The following is a 16,002-nucleotide window of genomic DNA, read 5'->3' on the forward strand; positions in this document are numbered from 1 at the left end:
GCTTGTACTAGCAAGTGAAACCGGCTTTTGGAGATAACTGCCGAAAAAATCTCCGGTGCTGTTCTATCTGTAAGCCATAGCTCGTTTGGACTTAAATGTTGAGATTTTTTGACTCAGTCATGTTGGCGATTCCACTAACGCATCTTGTCAGTTGCAATATGTCAGTTGACGTAAGACCAGTTCATTTTCTAAGATTGACCAGCTAGAAGATAAATATGTCTATCTCCATGGTCTCTCTTGCCCCCAATCTTGCCTTGTAGAATCAGCAGTAAGTTGGTATTTACTAGTACGCATAATGGAGAATAGTAATGTTAGTTGTGGGTTGTATATATGAAACCCTTAGTAAACGTCGGTAACACCACATTTCAAATGCCTCTAATTGTTTTATGGCATTTTCTGTAAGACTACAGCTTTTTCGACATCTACTCCGTAGAGGTCGACACTAAAGACGTAACATCTAAGAATACGTATGCATATATTGATACTTAGAGATAAGTTGCAGAGAATCTTGTTTCTAAGACCGTTAAAAGAGCTTTTGGTCTTTTAATTTGAGTTTTATTTCGTAGCTGTGCTCCCAGATATCCTTAAATATTGCAGCCCAAATAGTATATTTTTTCCACTTTTTATAACGGTGTATTGCCTATTGTAATTTGGGCATTTATGTTGGTGATCTTACTAATGATCATTATTTTTGTATTCTTACGATTTAGTTTTGAGCCGTATTTGTAACAAGTTTCTACAACATTAACCATCATCCTTGGGGCCCCTGTGCACTATCTGCGAGCAATACGGTATCATCTGAATATCCAATATTGTTTATAAGTTGGCCATTTACTGCAGTACCATCTTCTGATTCTTCCACGGCTAGAGAATCCTAAAAACATCTGTAGAGATGCTAAATAATGCTGCTGAAAGTACGCAACCCTGTCTAACTTCTTTTCGACAGTGAAGATTTGGAACAAAAATTATTTTTAAACCCCACTGTTGCTTTTTGTTGGAGATATAAGTTTAATATTAGTCTTTATATGTTTACCTATTTCAAAGATGCTTAGATATGAACCTAGATATTTATTCCTGTTTCATCGACTTCGAGAAGGCATTCGATAGGGTCCGACATGAAAAACTAATAGAAGTCCTGAGAAACAAAGATATATACAGACGAGACTTACGAATCATTATCAATCTGTATTGGAATCAAAAGGCCAATATAAATCAAAAGGCCAATATATGGAATCTCTGTAAACGGAAGAATAGTAAATAACATAAGATTCGCTGATGACACCGTTATAATGGCAAACACCCTGGAATAGCTACAAGAATTGGTAAATAGAATTAACGATTATTGCATTAGATACAGACTAAAAATTAATAAGAGAAAAACTAAATTTATGATTGTCTCAAAAACGCAACATAGAAATGAAAGATTAATGATAGAACAAACCCAAATAGAAAAAGTAGAGACATACAAATATCTGGGAACCTGGGTTGATGACAAAAATGACCAAAGCAGAGAAATCAAAGTCCGAATTGAAACTGCAAGGCAAGCATTTGTGACAATGAAGACAATGCTTACCAACAGAGACCTTCAGTTGCATCTCAGATTGAGGGCTCTAAGATGTCACATATTTTCTATCTTACTATACGGAATGGAAGCTTGGACATTGAAGAAACAACACATAAGAAAAATAGAAGCGTTCGAAATGTGGTGTTACAGAAGATTATTAAAAATTCAGTGGGTTCAATAGATTACCAATGCTGAGGTACTACGACGTCTAAATAAGAAGTTAGCAATTATGAACAGCATAAAAAGAAGAAAACTAGAGTATTTGGGTCACATAACCGGAGGAGAAAAATATGAGCTGCTGAGAATTATTATGCAAGGAAGGATCCAAAGAAGAAGAAGCATAAGAAGAAGACGCATCTCCTGGCTAAGGAACCTTAGAAAATGATTTAACTGTAGTTCACTACAACTTTTCAGAGTAGCAGCCAACAAAGTGACCATAGCCGTTATGATATCCAACCTCCGATAGGAGATGGAACTTAGAAGAAGAATCGAGTTCTGATGTTTTAAGGAAATCGATAAGTTATCTATCAAACTTATTATGTAAACATAACTTTCCGATTTCTCATATTATTTACTATAATAAAACTACTCCCGAAAGGAAGTTTTTAAATTTTCACCCGCTATTTTCAATCCATTCAGCACAGTTGATCTTTGATATGATGCTTTATCGATTTTATTTGCAAGTTAGGTATACTGTATAAACCAAATCATTGCAACCAACTATAAACTGAATTTACATACGATACATAAAGATTTCCTCTGTTCTACATATACACCGTATTCGAACGATACCGTCCCTTAAAAAAAAACAAAATTCGAAAATATTAAACTTTAATCTTTTTTAATCTCGTGCTCCGCCGAATTTATGATTTATAAATGGGTGATGTTTCACTTCTTTGCTGCTTTTTATGGTCTAATATTTTTTTCGATATCTCTTGAGGAAATTGATACTTTATTTTCTGGTTCTGTGCGATATTCTGTGGCTCGGCCCCGGGGGATCCTGCAGGGGTTGTTTCTCGTTCCCTCTTAAATAATGTACACCAGAAAATATGTAAGCAACGCTGGTATCTAAATCATAAAAGCCAAGACGAAATTATAATTTTGGTTGTGTGTTATACTATTTTTTTTTTCTGGAAAGTATTCTATGCATAAGGTCAATAATAAAATTCGTACTTACAGTAATGTGCGAATTAATGTGAAAAACAGAATTAATTTGTAAATATGATTTATTTAGGCCAAAAGTAAATCTAGTTACACCTACATGAGATTTCTTCATTAATTAGTATTTATTATGTCCTCCTTTTACTTTTATGACTTCCTGGAGTCTTCTAGGCATGGAATCCACAAGTATTTTGCAATTGTTTGTGATTGCTTCATCTCTAAACCACACCTTAATCACTGCTTCCACCATTTTTGTTTTTTTCGTACAGTCAAATTTTTGCAGTTTAACCTTACATATTGCCAACAACAAATTTTCAATAGGATTAAGGTCAGGTGAATTCCCAGTCCAATCAAAAAGGGTAGTATTATCATCCTTCAAGTATTTCATCGTAACCTTCGATAAATGGCACGGAGCTGAATCTTGTTGACAAATTGCAGTCCCTTCGGCCTGTACTTTGTCAAGCTCTATAGCTAAGCGTTGCCCTAGCATGGCTTTGTTCTTTTTTCACTGTTCATCATATCTTCAATAGGAATAAGAGTGTAAGTTCCTGAGTAAAAAAAACAGCCCCAGAACAATTTTTTGGTGGGATGTTTAACTGTTTGGTTAATATGGCTAGCTGAAAGTGCAGGCTGGCCTTGCACAAGGAAGTGGGTCTCATCAGAAAATAACATTTTCCTCCAATCTTCTGCACTCCAATGAGCGTATTTTTTGTCCAATTTTGTCTTTTTTCCATCATAGGCGCTGTCAGAAGTTGTTTCTTCTGCGGTCTCACGGCTCTTCTCCCTCCTTCTAAGAGACGTCTGCGTACCGTTAGGTCGTGAATTTTTATTCGAGCCTTTTCTAAATCTTGCTTGAGGTTATAACTTGTTTTCTGGGATGAAGTTTGCTATCGCGCAAAAGAAGGGCTTCATCTCGAGGAGTAGTCTTCCCCGTTTTCTTCCACATTTTCCTTTCCGCTGTACTTCAACTGACCCTGTTTCCTTTTTTTGTTTAAATATTTTTTGTACTGCACCCAAACTTATACAACACTTCTTTACAATGTCCCTCTAAGTCATTGCCATATTAAAAAATTAAACATGCACATAATTAAATTGCACATAACCTGAGATATAACAAAATATAATAATGATATAAAACACAAAGCACGTGTTTTAAACAATATACTCATAAGGCTTGGTTGTTACGTTGTTTTTTTGACAGAACAGTTGACAGAATAGGCACAGCAGGTCTGCCAACTTATGAAAAGTGAATTTCGATCTTTGTTCACATTTATTCGCACAATACTGTAGTAGTATATCATCGCTAATCTTATAGAGGTTTTATATGAAGTTTTCTTTCATTGTAATTGGCATATTTTTGTAAAAATGGCAAATAGACCGATGGAAAATTATGCGCTGGTTTGACCAATGCTATTTTTAATACTCCGATCGACGAAGTCTAAATAATAACAAGACCGCATGACGGTGGTCTATTGGAACTATAAATAAGGCTATTTTTTTATTTTCTTTTAATTAGTATTTTTGAAACACAATATTTTTATTTGTACTCACAGGCTATGTTCTTCCATTTTATGGGCATATTTTGTTTGTTTATGCCTACTTTGTATTAAATTATAGTGGGTTAAAAATAAGTAATATATTTGACATAATAATGTTGACAGCTTACCATAGTTACAAAAAATAAGGTTTTTCTACTGTTTTACAAAAAATGATCAACAATATAAAACTATATTAAAAAACACAAAGAGTTCTTTGTGTTTTTTTAACCTTCTTTCACCTAGTGGTGGGTTAGATCGGTTTTGTGTCGGCATTCCAGAGTATTTCATAACAACTTGTCGAATTTTAAAAGATGTAGATGTAGCCCTTGATTCCAACTAACTTTTACTAGGTATCCTCCTAATTTTTAAATTTTTAAGTTGACTTCGTTGTTTAGTATATTCCGTATTGGGATTATTATGTTTGGTAATTACAAAAGCGTTTATAGTGGCGATATTTAGGACCCCATAAAAAACTACAAGTGGCCATAGCTTAGTATTTCCAGATACATCGTAAGATGCCGTCATTTTATCTACATAATCTACTCCAAAATTAATATCATTATAGAATAAAATCATCTCTGGCTTCTTGCTAGTTTCGTCTACTGTATCATGAAAGAATAAAACTAGTAACACATTTTTATTCTTTTTGGGTACATGCGATGGCCCCATCATATGTGCTCCAAAACCAAAAACAGAGGAACCAACAGAGCTGTCTTTTACAATAGTCATAATTGGGGGCAATCCCTTTCTTTGTAACTGAATTGTACCCACAACCGTTAGCCTGTGTTCTCTTTTCAGTTAGATAACAAGGTTGCAATTACCAAAACAGCGATTCATCATAATATTTCTTCCTGTTCTTCCTGTGAACCAATAGAGAGATTCACACATCCTTGTAGTAAGTGTTGCACATATATTATCTACTTTATGTGGTCCAGCAGTTTGTTGACCAGCATATATATTTCCATATTATTAGTGTAAAATGTTTTTGTCTCGACAGTGGCAATTACTTTGATATTATATTTTTTAGGTTTGTTTGAAATGTACATGCGAAAGCTAAATCGTCTTTGTGCCATGGTCCCTACAAATATTTCTGATCCCATGTCATTGTCTGTCCAAAATTGTTCTAAATTTGTTCGAGAGTCATAATCCAAACCTGCTAAATAAAACAAATCAATAGAAGCTCTCATTTCAGGAACAGTTGTAAGTTTGACGTCGATTTGATTTTTATCTCTTTCAGATATCTCTCTAATATAAATATTGGTGTATTCTACTACAAGTTCAATAATATTTTGCCTTTAATATTCTACGATTCAATGGTACTTATTGTATTTTTTGCTTCTCGGATAGTTCGTGGTAAGTGAGAAACTATATTCTCCTGTCGCGGCGTACAGATTGTTGTTAAATCGATTTTTTCTGTTTGTTTTTCTTACGAGGGGCGTTTTAGAGAGAAACTATGTAGGGATTAAAGATAGTAAACTTTTTTGCATCTTTTGGGGTCTTAAAATTGACATTTTAAGCACAATTCAGCTTGCCTGTACGATTTTTAGACGTCAAATCTCTGATTATTGGACTAACATGAAAGAAACGCATTTAAAACTAAGGGCTAGACAGGACAGAAAAAAAACAAACTAATGTCAGTAACACAAGTAGGAACAACAGAACCAAAGCCAAATTTACCGAGCTTACCCCAAAACTAACAACACAGATCAGAGACATTTAGTCCTGTAATAATCACAAGCTTCACGGGAATATCTCCTATAAATGCGGAAATATGAACCACAGTTGACGCAGTGATCATAAAACAAAGTTCATGGGAAAATAGCAGACATATTCAGCTTAAACAACGTAAAAGCTAAAGGAAAGGAAACGAAAATAGCAAAGGTAAAAGTAACGAAAAAAAGATTCATAAACGAAGAGATGGAAAAATAATCCAAGCGCTGGCAAATGAGAAATTAGGCGATATACATCAAATAATCAATCATGCAAGATTGTCGTCAAAGGACTGCTCTAAACAGAAGACCTAGGAAAAATAAATAAGGTACTAAAACTCTAAAACATTCGCATAACTGATAGGAAATCAAGTTTCAACAAGAGATATTTCCTTACCCTTAAGCGAGAAGAAAGAGGCAATGAAAAAGGTGAACAAACTGTTAGATCTTTAGGTGTTGGTACTCTGTAGATTGATATATGGAAAAAACGCAACTTCACAAAAAGAAGAAAAAATTAGGACCACTAAAGAAGCCATACACGTGACAACCTTTATAAAAATGATGAACATGTAAGAAAGGATTTAAAAGATGAAAGTGTAGAACAGTAGAAATGGCAAAACTAATTAATGTGGATGATCGCCAATGTCCTTAAAAGATGACGCTCGGGAAGAAGAAAAATAATTTATACTTTCTTTCAGATTGGACAGAGTACAAGCAGTCAAATCATAATAAATAAGTTGATAAAACAGAAGATGCATTCTTTATGAAAAAGAAAATGAAGCAAAACAGAAGAGCCCCACAGAAACCGACACAACAGTTGATAGAATCCAATCTGTTAGAGAATGAAAGTACCACTTTGCATAATAACTTCTCTATGAAATCTCTTTGAAGAGCTATAAGCATTTTGTGGTCATCTCGCAAGAAAGTATTATACAAAATGCTTATAGCTCTTCAAAGAGATTTCATAGAGAAGTTATTATGCAAAGAGAAGTGGTGGGTTACGTAAAAGATGTTTATTTGTGTATCTGTAAGAAATTATAAAAATATACAAGACAAATAGAATTTTTTTGTCTCCCACACAGATGCTTAAAAGATGGAAATATATATCTCTTGCAAATTTTAATTACGATAAAAAACCTAAAATTGGTATTAACTAGTATACATAATATGTTGTTATTTTTGGCTCAGGCATTTTAGAATGTAAATGCTGTTGGTGGCTAAAACTAATATTTAAAAACAAATACTTACAGTGTTGCTAAATCGTCTTAATTTTCATTTTTCTTACCTAAAACAAAACAAAAATTAAATTTTAAAATTAGTCTTGTTTTATAAACAATATTTTGAATTTATTGCTCAATGACATTATTCGACAACAACAAAAAAACAGTAGAGTACCTAAAAAGTGAAAATATTTTACAGTTTTATTTTGAATCTACCATTTGTGGCATTTCATTATTATTTACTATTTTTAATTTAAATTAACCACAATATACACTCTGGGCCAAAATTAACCGGCCACCTTAAAATGAGTAATTTTTTATTTCTTATATCTCCTAAACCTGTTGTCCGATTTAAGTGATTTTTTTAATATCTTATAGCCTTATTCCTTGACAATATCTTTATAATAATATGGTTGCTAAATAGGTAAATTTTCATTGTATACCGTGTGAACGAATCAAACTGTGTTTTTTTCTCAAAGTTTGCATCACCCTGTGGAATATTCTAGCAATTGTAGAACACTGAAATTAAATCGTAACTATAGCCTCATGCTTTATCAACATTTTGTTTTTTGATTGATTCGCTTATGTTGGATAATACAAAAGTTAGGTGCTTTAACAACACGACATGTTTTTTATCAATTTTTATCTCCGCGGAAGAGAAAAAATAATCTTTTTGAAAAAGTCATTTGTTACAGTAAAAATCCAATGAATAAAATCTTCGAAGAAAATTTAAATTAACAATATTTTGGAAATCAAAATCTAATTAAAAAAAAATTGGGTATCAATAATGGGTGTTGCCGCCTCTAGCCCTTAGGACTTCCTGGAGCCGGTTTGGCAATCCATTCATGATATCCTGGATATCAGATTGGGGGATATTGTGCCACTCCTCTACCGCATCTGTCTTCAGCTCTTCAAAGGATGCAGGGGCTGGTACTCTTGCTCTTACCCGTCGTTTGAGGTTGTCCCAGATATGCTCAATTGGGTTAAGATCTGGACTGTGTGCTGGCCATGGTAGAACTTGAATCTCGACCTCATTAAGGTACTCACGGGTAGATCTTGCTGTATGGCAACGTGCATTGTCATGCATTATTGTGAAGTTATCACCAATGAATGGTCCAAAAGGCATGACATGGTCTTGGAGAATTTCTTGCACGTATACTTGGGCATTCACACTGCCTCTACCGAACACAACAAGATCAGTACGCGCTTCGTAAGAAATACCTCCCCAAATCATTATTGACCCTCCTCGGTAAGCCACTGTTTCAGTTATACCGCATGCAGCAAACCTTTCATTTTGACGCCTATAGACACGTTGGCGTCCATCTGGACCTTTTAGGGCTATTCTGCTCTCATCTGAGAACAGTATATTCTTCCATTCCGCCATAGTCCAGTTAGCATATTCTCGCGCAAAATGAAGTCTAGCCCTACGGTGTTGTGGGAGCAGTTGTGGTGCGCGAGCTGGACGAAAAGCCCTCAAGTTTATTTCTGACAGTCTTCTTCTAATCGTTTGTCTACTCACACTAACGTTTCTCACCTCAGGAAGAGACCTACGAGCTTCAGGAGCGGTGCAAAAGCGATTTCTCAATACTTTAGTGACAATGAAGCGGTCATCTCGAACTGAAGTGCATCGTTTTCGGCCTTGACCTGGCCTGCGGTTGTACGATCCTGTCTCCCGAAATCGTCTGATGGCATCTTGTACCGTAGTTCTGGGTACATCGAGTGTATCAGCGATATGACGTTGACTGTAACCAGCATCAACTAAAGCCACTGCCCTAGCAGCATCAGTTGGAACGAGTGGCATTTTTAAAATCACAACAATAAATAAGCACTAAAATTTTAACTTAAACAATATTCGCTAACAATGATATGAAATTACAATTTTAATTGTTAATTTTAATTACAAATTTAATTTTACTTACAAATTGTTCAAGAATTGTTATTAACACGGAAACAGATTTGCAACAATGTCGAACAACGACTATATGCCACAAATCCTTCGATGACACAAATTTAGGAAACAAACTGTCACGGGTAATGTAAACAAAACAATAATAAAGGTGGTGGGGTTAACTTTGCTGGTGGGTTAAATCGTCTGTATTGATGAAAAACATGGCAAATTGTTAAACTACCTAACTTTTGTATTATCCAACATAAGCAAATGAATCAAAAAACAAAATGTTGAGAAAACATGAGGCTATAGTTAGGTTTTAATTTCAATATTTTATAAATGCTAGAATATTCCACAGGGTGACGCAAACTTTAAGAAAAAAACACAGTTTAATTCGTACACTCGGTATACAATAAAAATTTACCTGTTTAACATCAGTATTATTATAAAGATATTGTCAAGAGATAAGGCTAGAACATATTAAAAAAATCACTTAAATCGGACAACAGGTTTAGGAGATATAAGAAATCAAAAATTACCCATTTTTAAGGTGGCCGGTTAATTTTGGCCCAAAGTGTATTACTTGAAACTATGTTTGTTTTGACGTTTTGATTTACACTTCGGAAATTGTCTAATCTTAATTTGTACTTTAACCCTTACATAGGCGGTGGAAAAATGAATTCTCATCATCATATTCGTTTTAATGACGTTGGAAATTAGAATTTGCAAACATTATCATTGCTGGTGTCTTACGAAATATTGTTTAAATATCTTTCATTATACTACATGTTTATAGACGGAATCTGTACGGAATCTGTGGTTGTTATTTAATTTGCCATCTGTTTTGTGAGATTTTAATTCGTAGATTAAGAATTAGTTAGGTAATAAGGTTTATTTTGGATACATTGTGTAAGATGGTTATTTATGATGATTACTTGTTTATAAAATCAATTTATTTATTTTGAGAAGATTATAATGGGACATATTAGTGGGAAACATACTTCTCGCTGCCCAAAATATTCATGTATAATTTTTAAGTGCCTAATATATGTTTTACTATAACTGTTTTTGCCTTAATACTGATCAGCAAATGTCTTGCAGTTATGTGGAATTTGGTTAATACTAAACGTATGGATTCTGCTATAAACTACTTGAAATCATTTCCGATCAAGACTGTGATGATGACGCCGAAGAAGAATTGGAATTTCTAGAATGCGCTGCAAACTCTGAAAAATTAAAATAAGTTGCCCAAAAAGTGGCGATATGGTAAATAAAAATGAATTGCCTAATTTTGCTTCAGAAGATTTTGTTTAATAGTTGAACTTTAGTTACGAGAGAAAACTAACAATGCAAAACATATATGGAGTTAAGAAACTAATTAAATTTTTATTAAACAGATTAATTTTCACAAAACTTTGGAAAGCTGTTTTTAGTTTTAAAAATATGACACAGAAACAACTTATTTTTTTATTATTGTTTTTGAAAAAACCCTACAAATGATTGTAGACTAGACGAATTTATATGCTTCGCAAGACTTGATACGAAGAAGTAATAAAAATCAAGAACCAGGACAATCTAGTTCTAGGATAAATACATATTTAGATGAAATTCAAATTCTCACTGACGTCTAACCTTAAAGCTTTCTCAGTTAGCAAAATTTTAATCCAGTGATTTATAATAATAATAATAATAATAATAATAATAATAAAACTTTATTCATCCTTGCAGATTATTTACATAATATAGGACATGTCAAAGTAAAAAGAAACGTTAAAGACTACCTATACAATATAAACATACACATAAATATAGAAACAACATACAACATATCTAAGACATAAAGTTCATAAATTCTAAGACATAAGACACTTTAAAAACATGACTCGATGAGATAAGTCTTCAATTTATTCTTAAATGCCCTATCATTATCTGCTTCACTTTTTAATTTGGATGGGAGCTGATTAATGTAATGTAATGTTTAGGAGTCCTAAAGAAATCTTTTTTCCTGGTACGATAATTGTGTACATCTGAATTTGATTTCAATCTATTAATATTAGCTTTTGTATACAGAATACTTCTGTATATAAAAATTGAGGGAACAGTGAGTATTTGATATTTTCTAAAATGCCCTTTACACGTATGTCTATATGATAAATTAAAAATCAAGCGAATTATGCGCTTTTGGGCTATAAAAACTTTCGAGACATTTGTTGCACTGCCCCATAGAACAATATTATATGACAAATGTGAATAGATGATAGCGTAATAAACATTAAGTATCTGTTCCGTTGTAAGTAAGTATTTGAGTTGCAAAAGAGCATAGTATCCAGAATTAATTTTTGAACATACATGGTTAATATATACCTCCCAGCTCATATTACTGTTTAGATGTAGTCCTAAAAACTTTGTAGTGTCAGATAAAGTGATAAAATCATTGTCGACTTTGACAGAGAAATTTTCCTTTATTGGAGTTTTTATATAAGATTGCATACACACTGTTTTACTCGAATTTACTATTAAGGAGTTTTTTTCGCACCAAGACGTAAACTCATGGGCTAAGGTATTGAGTTTTAACCTCAATTCCTCAGCATTTTCTGCAGATGCCACCAAAGTCGTGTCATCAGCATACAAAAAAATATTTTCCGTACTCATATATTTAGGCATATCATTGATATAACAAAGAAATAACAAAGGACCCAGTATTGATCCTTGTGGAACGCCAAGATCAACGTCATACAAATCTGATTGATAATGACCGACCTTGACATACATCTGTCGATATTCTAGATAGGATTGTAACCATTTTAAAAAATTACCTCGAAATCCAAGTCCGTTTAGTTTACAAATTGCTACATTTAAATTTATAGAGTCAAAAGCTTTAGTTAAATCAAAAAAGAGGGCTCCAACAAATTTCTTTTGATCTAATGAACTATAAATGATATATTTTTTTATATAACATATTGTTCGGTTTTAGGTGTAACACAAGCTTTGCTGTATAAAAAATTTAAAATAACAATAAACAAATTGTAAATAAATATTTACGTGGATGACAGTACAACAAAAGAAAAAGGGGATCAAGGATATGATAAACTTCGTAAAGTTAGAACACATATCAAAATATAAAAGCAATCATTTGATAGCGCATGTACATGTAACCCTTCTTCATTTTTGATAGTAAACGCCTGTATGATTATTTTCATAGGTAGGATATCCATAAAACAATATATGGCTTTGAAACCTATAAAAAGAAGTCACAAATTTGGTGTTTGGCTGATTGTGTAACTTGATATAACTGGATTGTAAATTTGACATTTAAACAGAAAAATAGGTGGATAAAATCAAATGTATGGTCTAAGTGAGAATGTGGTCATTAGTCTCGAGTTTTTCGTTGACCAATAAAAATTCTTTGTCTTTTTTCATTTAAAATGCCTTTTAAGATTTATACTTATCAAATTTTATATTTTTACTTTTTATTTAATTTCCTTTTTTAATGATTTTGTTCAAACTTATTTAGATATAAATATAACAAAGTCATTTATAGGTGGAAAAATAAAACGGAATGACAATTTCTAATAAATTGCCCGTGTTGCACTTGCATCACTTTGTTTATTTATTTTAAACAGTTATGTTTATTCCACAAAAAGTGGCGGAAACAAATAAATTTAAAGGAATTGTGAATAAAGAAGTTATTTCAAGATAATAAACAAAAATGTTATATTTATAACGATAAAAGGTTTTTCTCTGTCCAAATATTTCGTTGTTAATGTTCGTCGTCACAACTCTTTCATCGGTGTCAATTTGTCTAATACATTTTTTATTGGTTAATTTATTTGAAAAATATTTCCGTTTATATCTTCACAAAGATAACGGCAAATAAAAGATGTCGATAAATAGCATTTTCCAATAAATTTTCTTTAGCGTTAAACGTAATCCATACAACGGAAAAAGCGTTTCGACTGGAAATCGTTATTTGCGTTTCCAGATGCTGTAAAAGTGTTCTTCAAATAAATTACAATATATTGATTCCAACACGCACGCATTGTAGAGCGAGTATATATATGTGAAGCTTTCTGTTGACACAACGTTCATCAAACGAATGTTCAGATTGAAAATTTCTCCAAAGGGGGACTAGTAATTTGATAAAATGGAAATTTCTTACAAAGGCAAGACGGGACTCATCAGGAAAATTTAGATACATCAGGTCTGATGTTGAACATATGCCTCTTTTGTTATAGATTGCTGTGTTAGATTGAATTTTTCAGAATAAAAAAGTTTAATTTATAGTACGGCAGATAATAGTGCTAATAAAGTCATACAAATGCACTTTTTGAAATAGAAATTCAAAATAACGGTCTAATATCATCAGGTCTTAGATTTTGAGATCTTTTATTCTGATTCTAGTCTATTTTTTTAATCTACTTAAAGATATTGCCCTTTGAACGTTTGCTAACCACGTTTATTTTGTTTGTCCTTTTTTGCCCGAGGCTGTACATTGTTGCTTTGAGTAGTATTCGTTTTTATGATTGGTAGGGTAGCTAACCTTACCAATCACCCCCCACATTTTATTCGGGCTTGCTACTGAATGTGATAACCACAGAGCTATTCAATTCACTCCAGAATTACCTCCGCCAGTGTTTTTTTTTGCTTTGGGTAGTGATTTACGTGTTTATAGGAAAATGTTGTATAATGGTTTTATTTGACGTAACTATCTGTCCGCAAAGCTTTCATTGACTTTCTTACTGCTCCCGGTAGTGATTCTCTTCTCTCTTATAAGATATACTGCAGAGTGAAAGAACTTTCACTTGTTATATGATTGTAAAGGCTACGTTATATCAGATGTAAACTAAAAGTCTTTAGTTTAGGCTATTTTAACGTGACAACGTCTTAAATTAGGTTGTGGCTCGGAGTCATTTAAGAAAAAGTGTAACGCCCGCTCACGTCTGTTACAGTGAGTCACCGAACGAGAGAGAGGCCCGCCGGACCGGCGAATGCCTTGCGTCTCTCTCCCACTCAAACATGATCGGTCCGCTGCGCGCGGCACTAGAGAATTAGGCGCGTTGAATCGCTAAAGTTGAAAATCGTTGAAAGTATCGTCAGCTGTGTCTGTAGTGAAAATGTGGAGTGCTTACAGTGTCGTATTTTAGGGGGAACCACCAGTATCAGATATAATTTTACGAAATTACCTAGGGACCTATATTCTTTTATAATATTGCTATGGATTTATCCATTTAATATTGAGCAATGATTGTAAACATTCTTTATAGTTTAAACTTCAATAAAAATTATTAACTGTGTCTAAAGACATATATGATACGAGGTATTTTACCCAAGAGTATTAAGTATAATGAATATACATAAAAACATAATTTTGTTTTCTTAGGATTTAACATTTTGTCAGCACATTATCTCAAATTCTCACTTAAATCAATATGTTTTTACTATTAGGTCTGTTGAATGTTTGTTCTTTACATAAAATTTAGTCTATACTTCATATTTATTAAAGGCGGTAAAATATACATTACAATTCAGTTCTTCAGTTGTTTATAAACCACTTTCAAAGCATAAAGAACCTTTTAAGCTTTGTTTATATTATTTTGTGTATATTAATTGAGTTAATTGGAGTAGCCCACTTTGATACAAAAATACAGTCAATTTATGGATATTTCAAGGTGACAATCTAAAAAAAGCTGATTTCCTCCCATGCATTTTATTAGAAACACTTGAAATTTAAAAAAAAATTTAAAAATCGTAAGATGTAAGACCTTAATCGTGAGATCGTGAGATTTGTCTTCAATTCGTGAGTAGATTCGTCATTTACAACAACTACAATAATAAAGGTAAATAATTGTACACTAATATTTCATTATCGTAAACTATGATTGATTGATTAATTGTTAGATTGACACAAAAGTTGAGAAACTGAGTTTATAGCGGCAATTCCTTGTTCCTATTGTGCAATTTAATAATATTCATATCAATAAATATTCTACCGAGAAAAAGACGTTGTCACGTAAAATCTTCGCCCGTAAAACCGACTTTACAGGCAACCGATTTTTTATACAGCGTTTTATCTCTTCGCATTTAATTCTTTGACTTAATGTAATTTGCTTAAAACACAGTAATAGGGACTAAAATTGTCACATTTACTGTGATTAATAACACGAGGGCATACCAGTAAGAAATATAATCAAGGATCCGAGAAACTTCTTGATATAATCGAAGAAGAAATTGAATCAGCTTCATAAGATATGAAAAACGACAAAACACCTGGAAAAGATAGCATTGTAAGTGAAATGGTAAAGCTGGGAGGCATGTGCATTAAAAAAGCCTTAAACACTTTTTATAATGCATGTCCTTTGGAAAAATTTCACCAGAACGATGGAATAATGCCTTTTTAATAATATTTTATAAAATGGAAGCAAAAATTCAAAACTACAGACATATCAGATCGTTATCTCATTTATATAATTTCTTTATGAGAATATTTACTACCAGACTGGGATCTAAGCTAAATTTTCAATAACCACTAGAGCAATGCGGATTGGGGAGCAGCTTTGGAACTGATGACCATCTACAAGTAATAAAGTTCTTGACAGAGAAATTTACTTTTAATTGATTTTATGCAGGTGAGCAGGTTTATGTAGTTTAATAAAAGAGTATAATTTAGAAGGCTGTGGATTCATAATGTTGAGGTATTTCTGCTCTATTGAATTTAATATTGATTTTGAATTTTCGAACGTACAACGAACACACAATAAATAAAATTTAAATAAAAAACTACGTAAGAAAGCTCTGAAATTAATATTTCCACTACCAGAAAATAAAGAACTAAATCATGCACTATTTACATAAAAAAACACTAGCATAGGGCCTGACGAAATACCAGTAATATTTTTAAAACATCGTCATCTTTCTTCTAAAC

The sequence above is a fragment of the Diabrotica undecimpunctata genome, chromosome 6 (genome assembly GCF_040954645.1).
Source record: "Diabrotica undecimpunctata isolate CICGRU chromosome 6, icDiaUnde3, whole genome shotgun sequence".
NCBI lineage: Eukaryota > Metazoa > Arthropoda > Insecta > Coleoptera > Chrysomelidae > Diabrotica > Diabrotica undecimpunctata.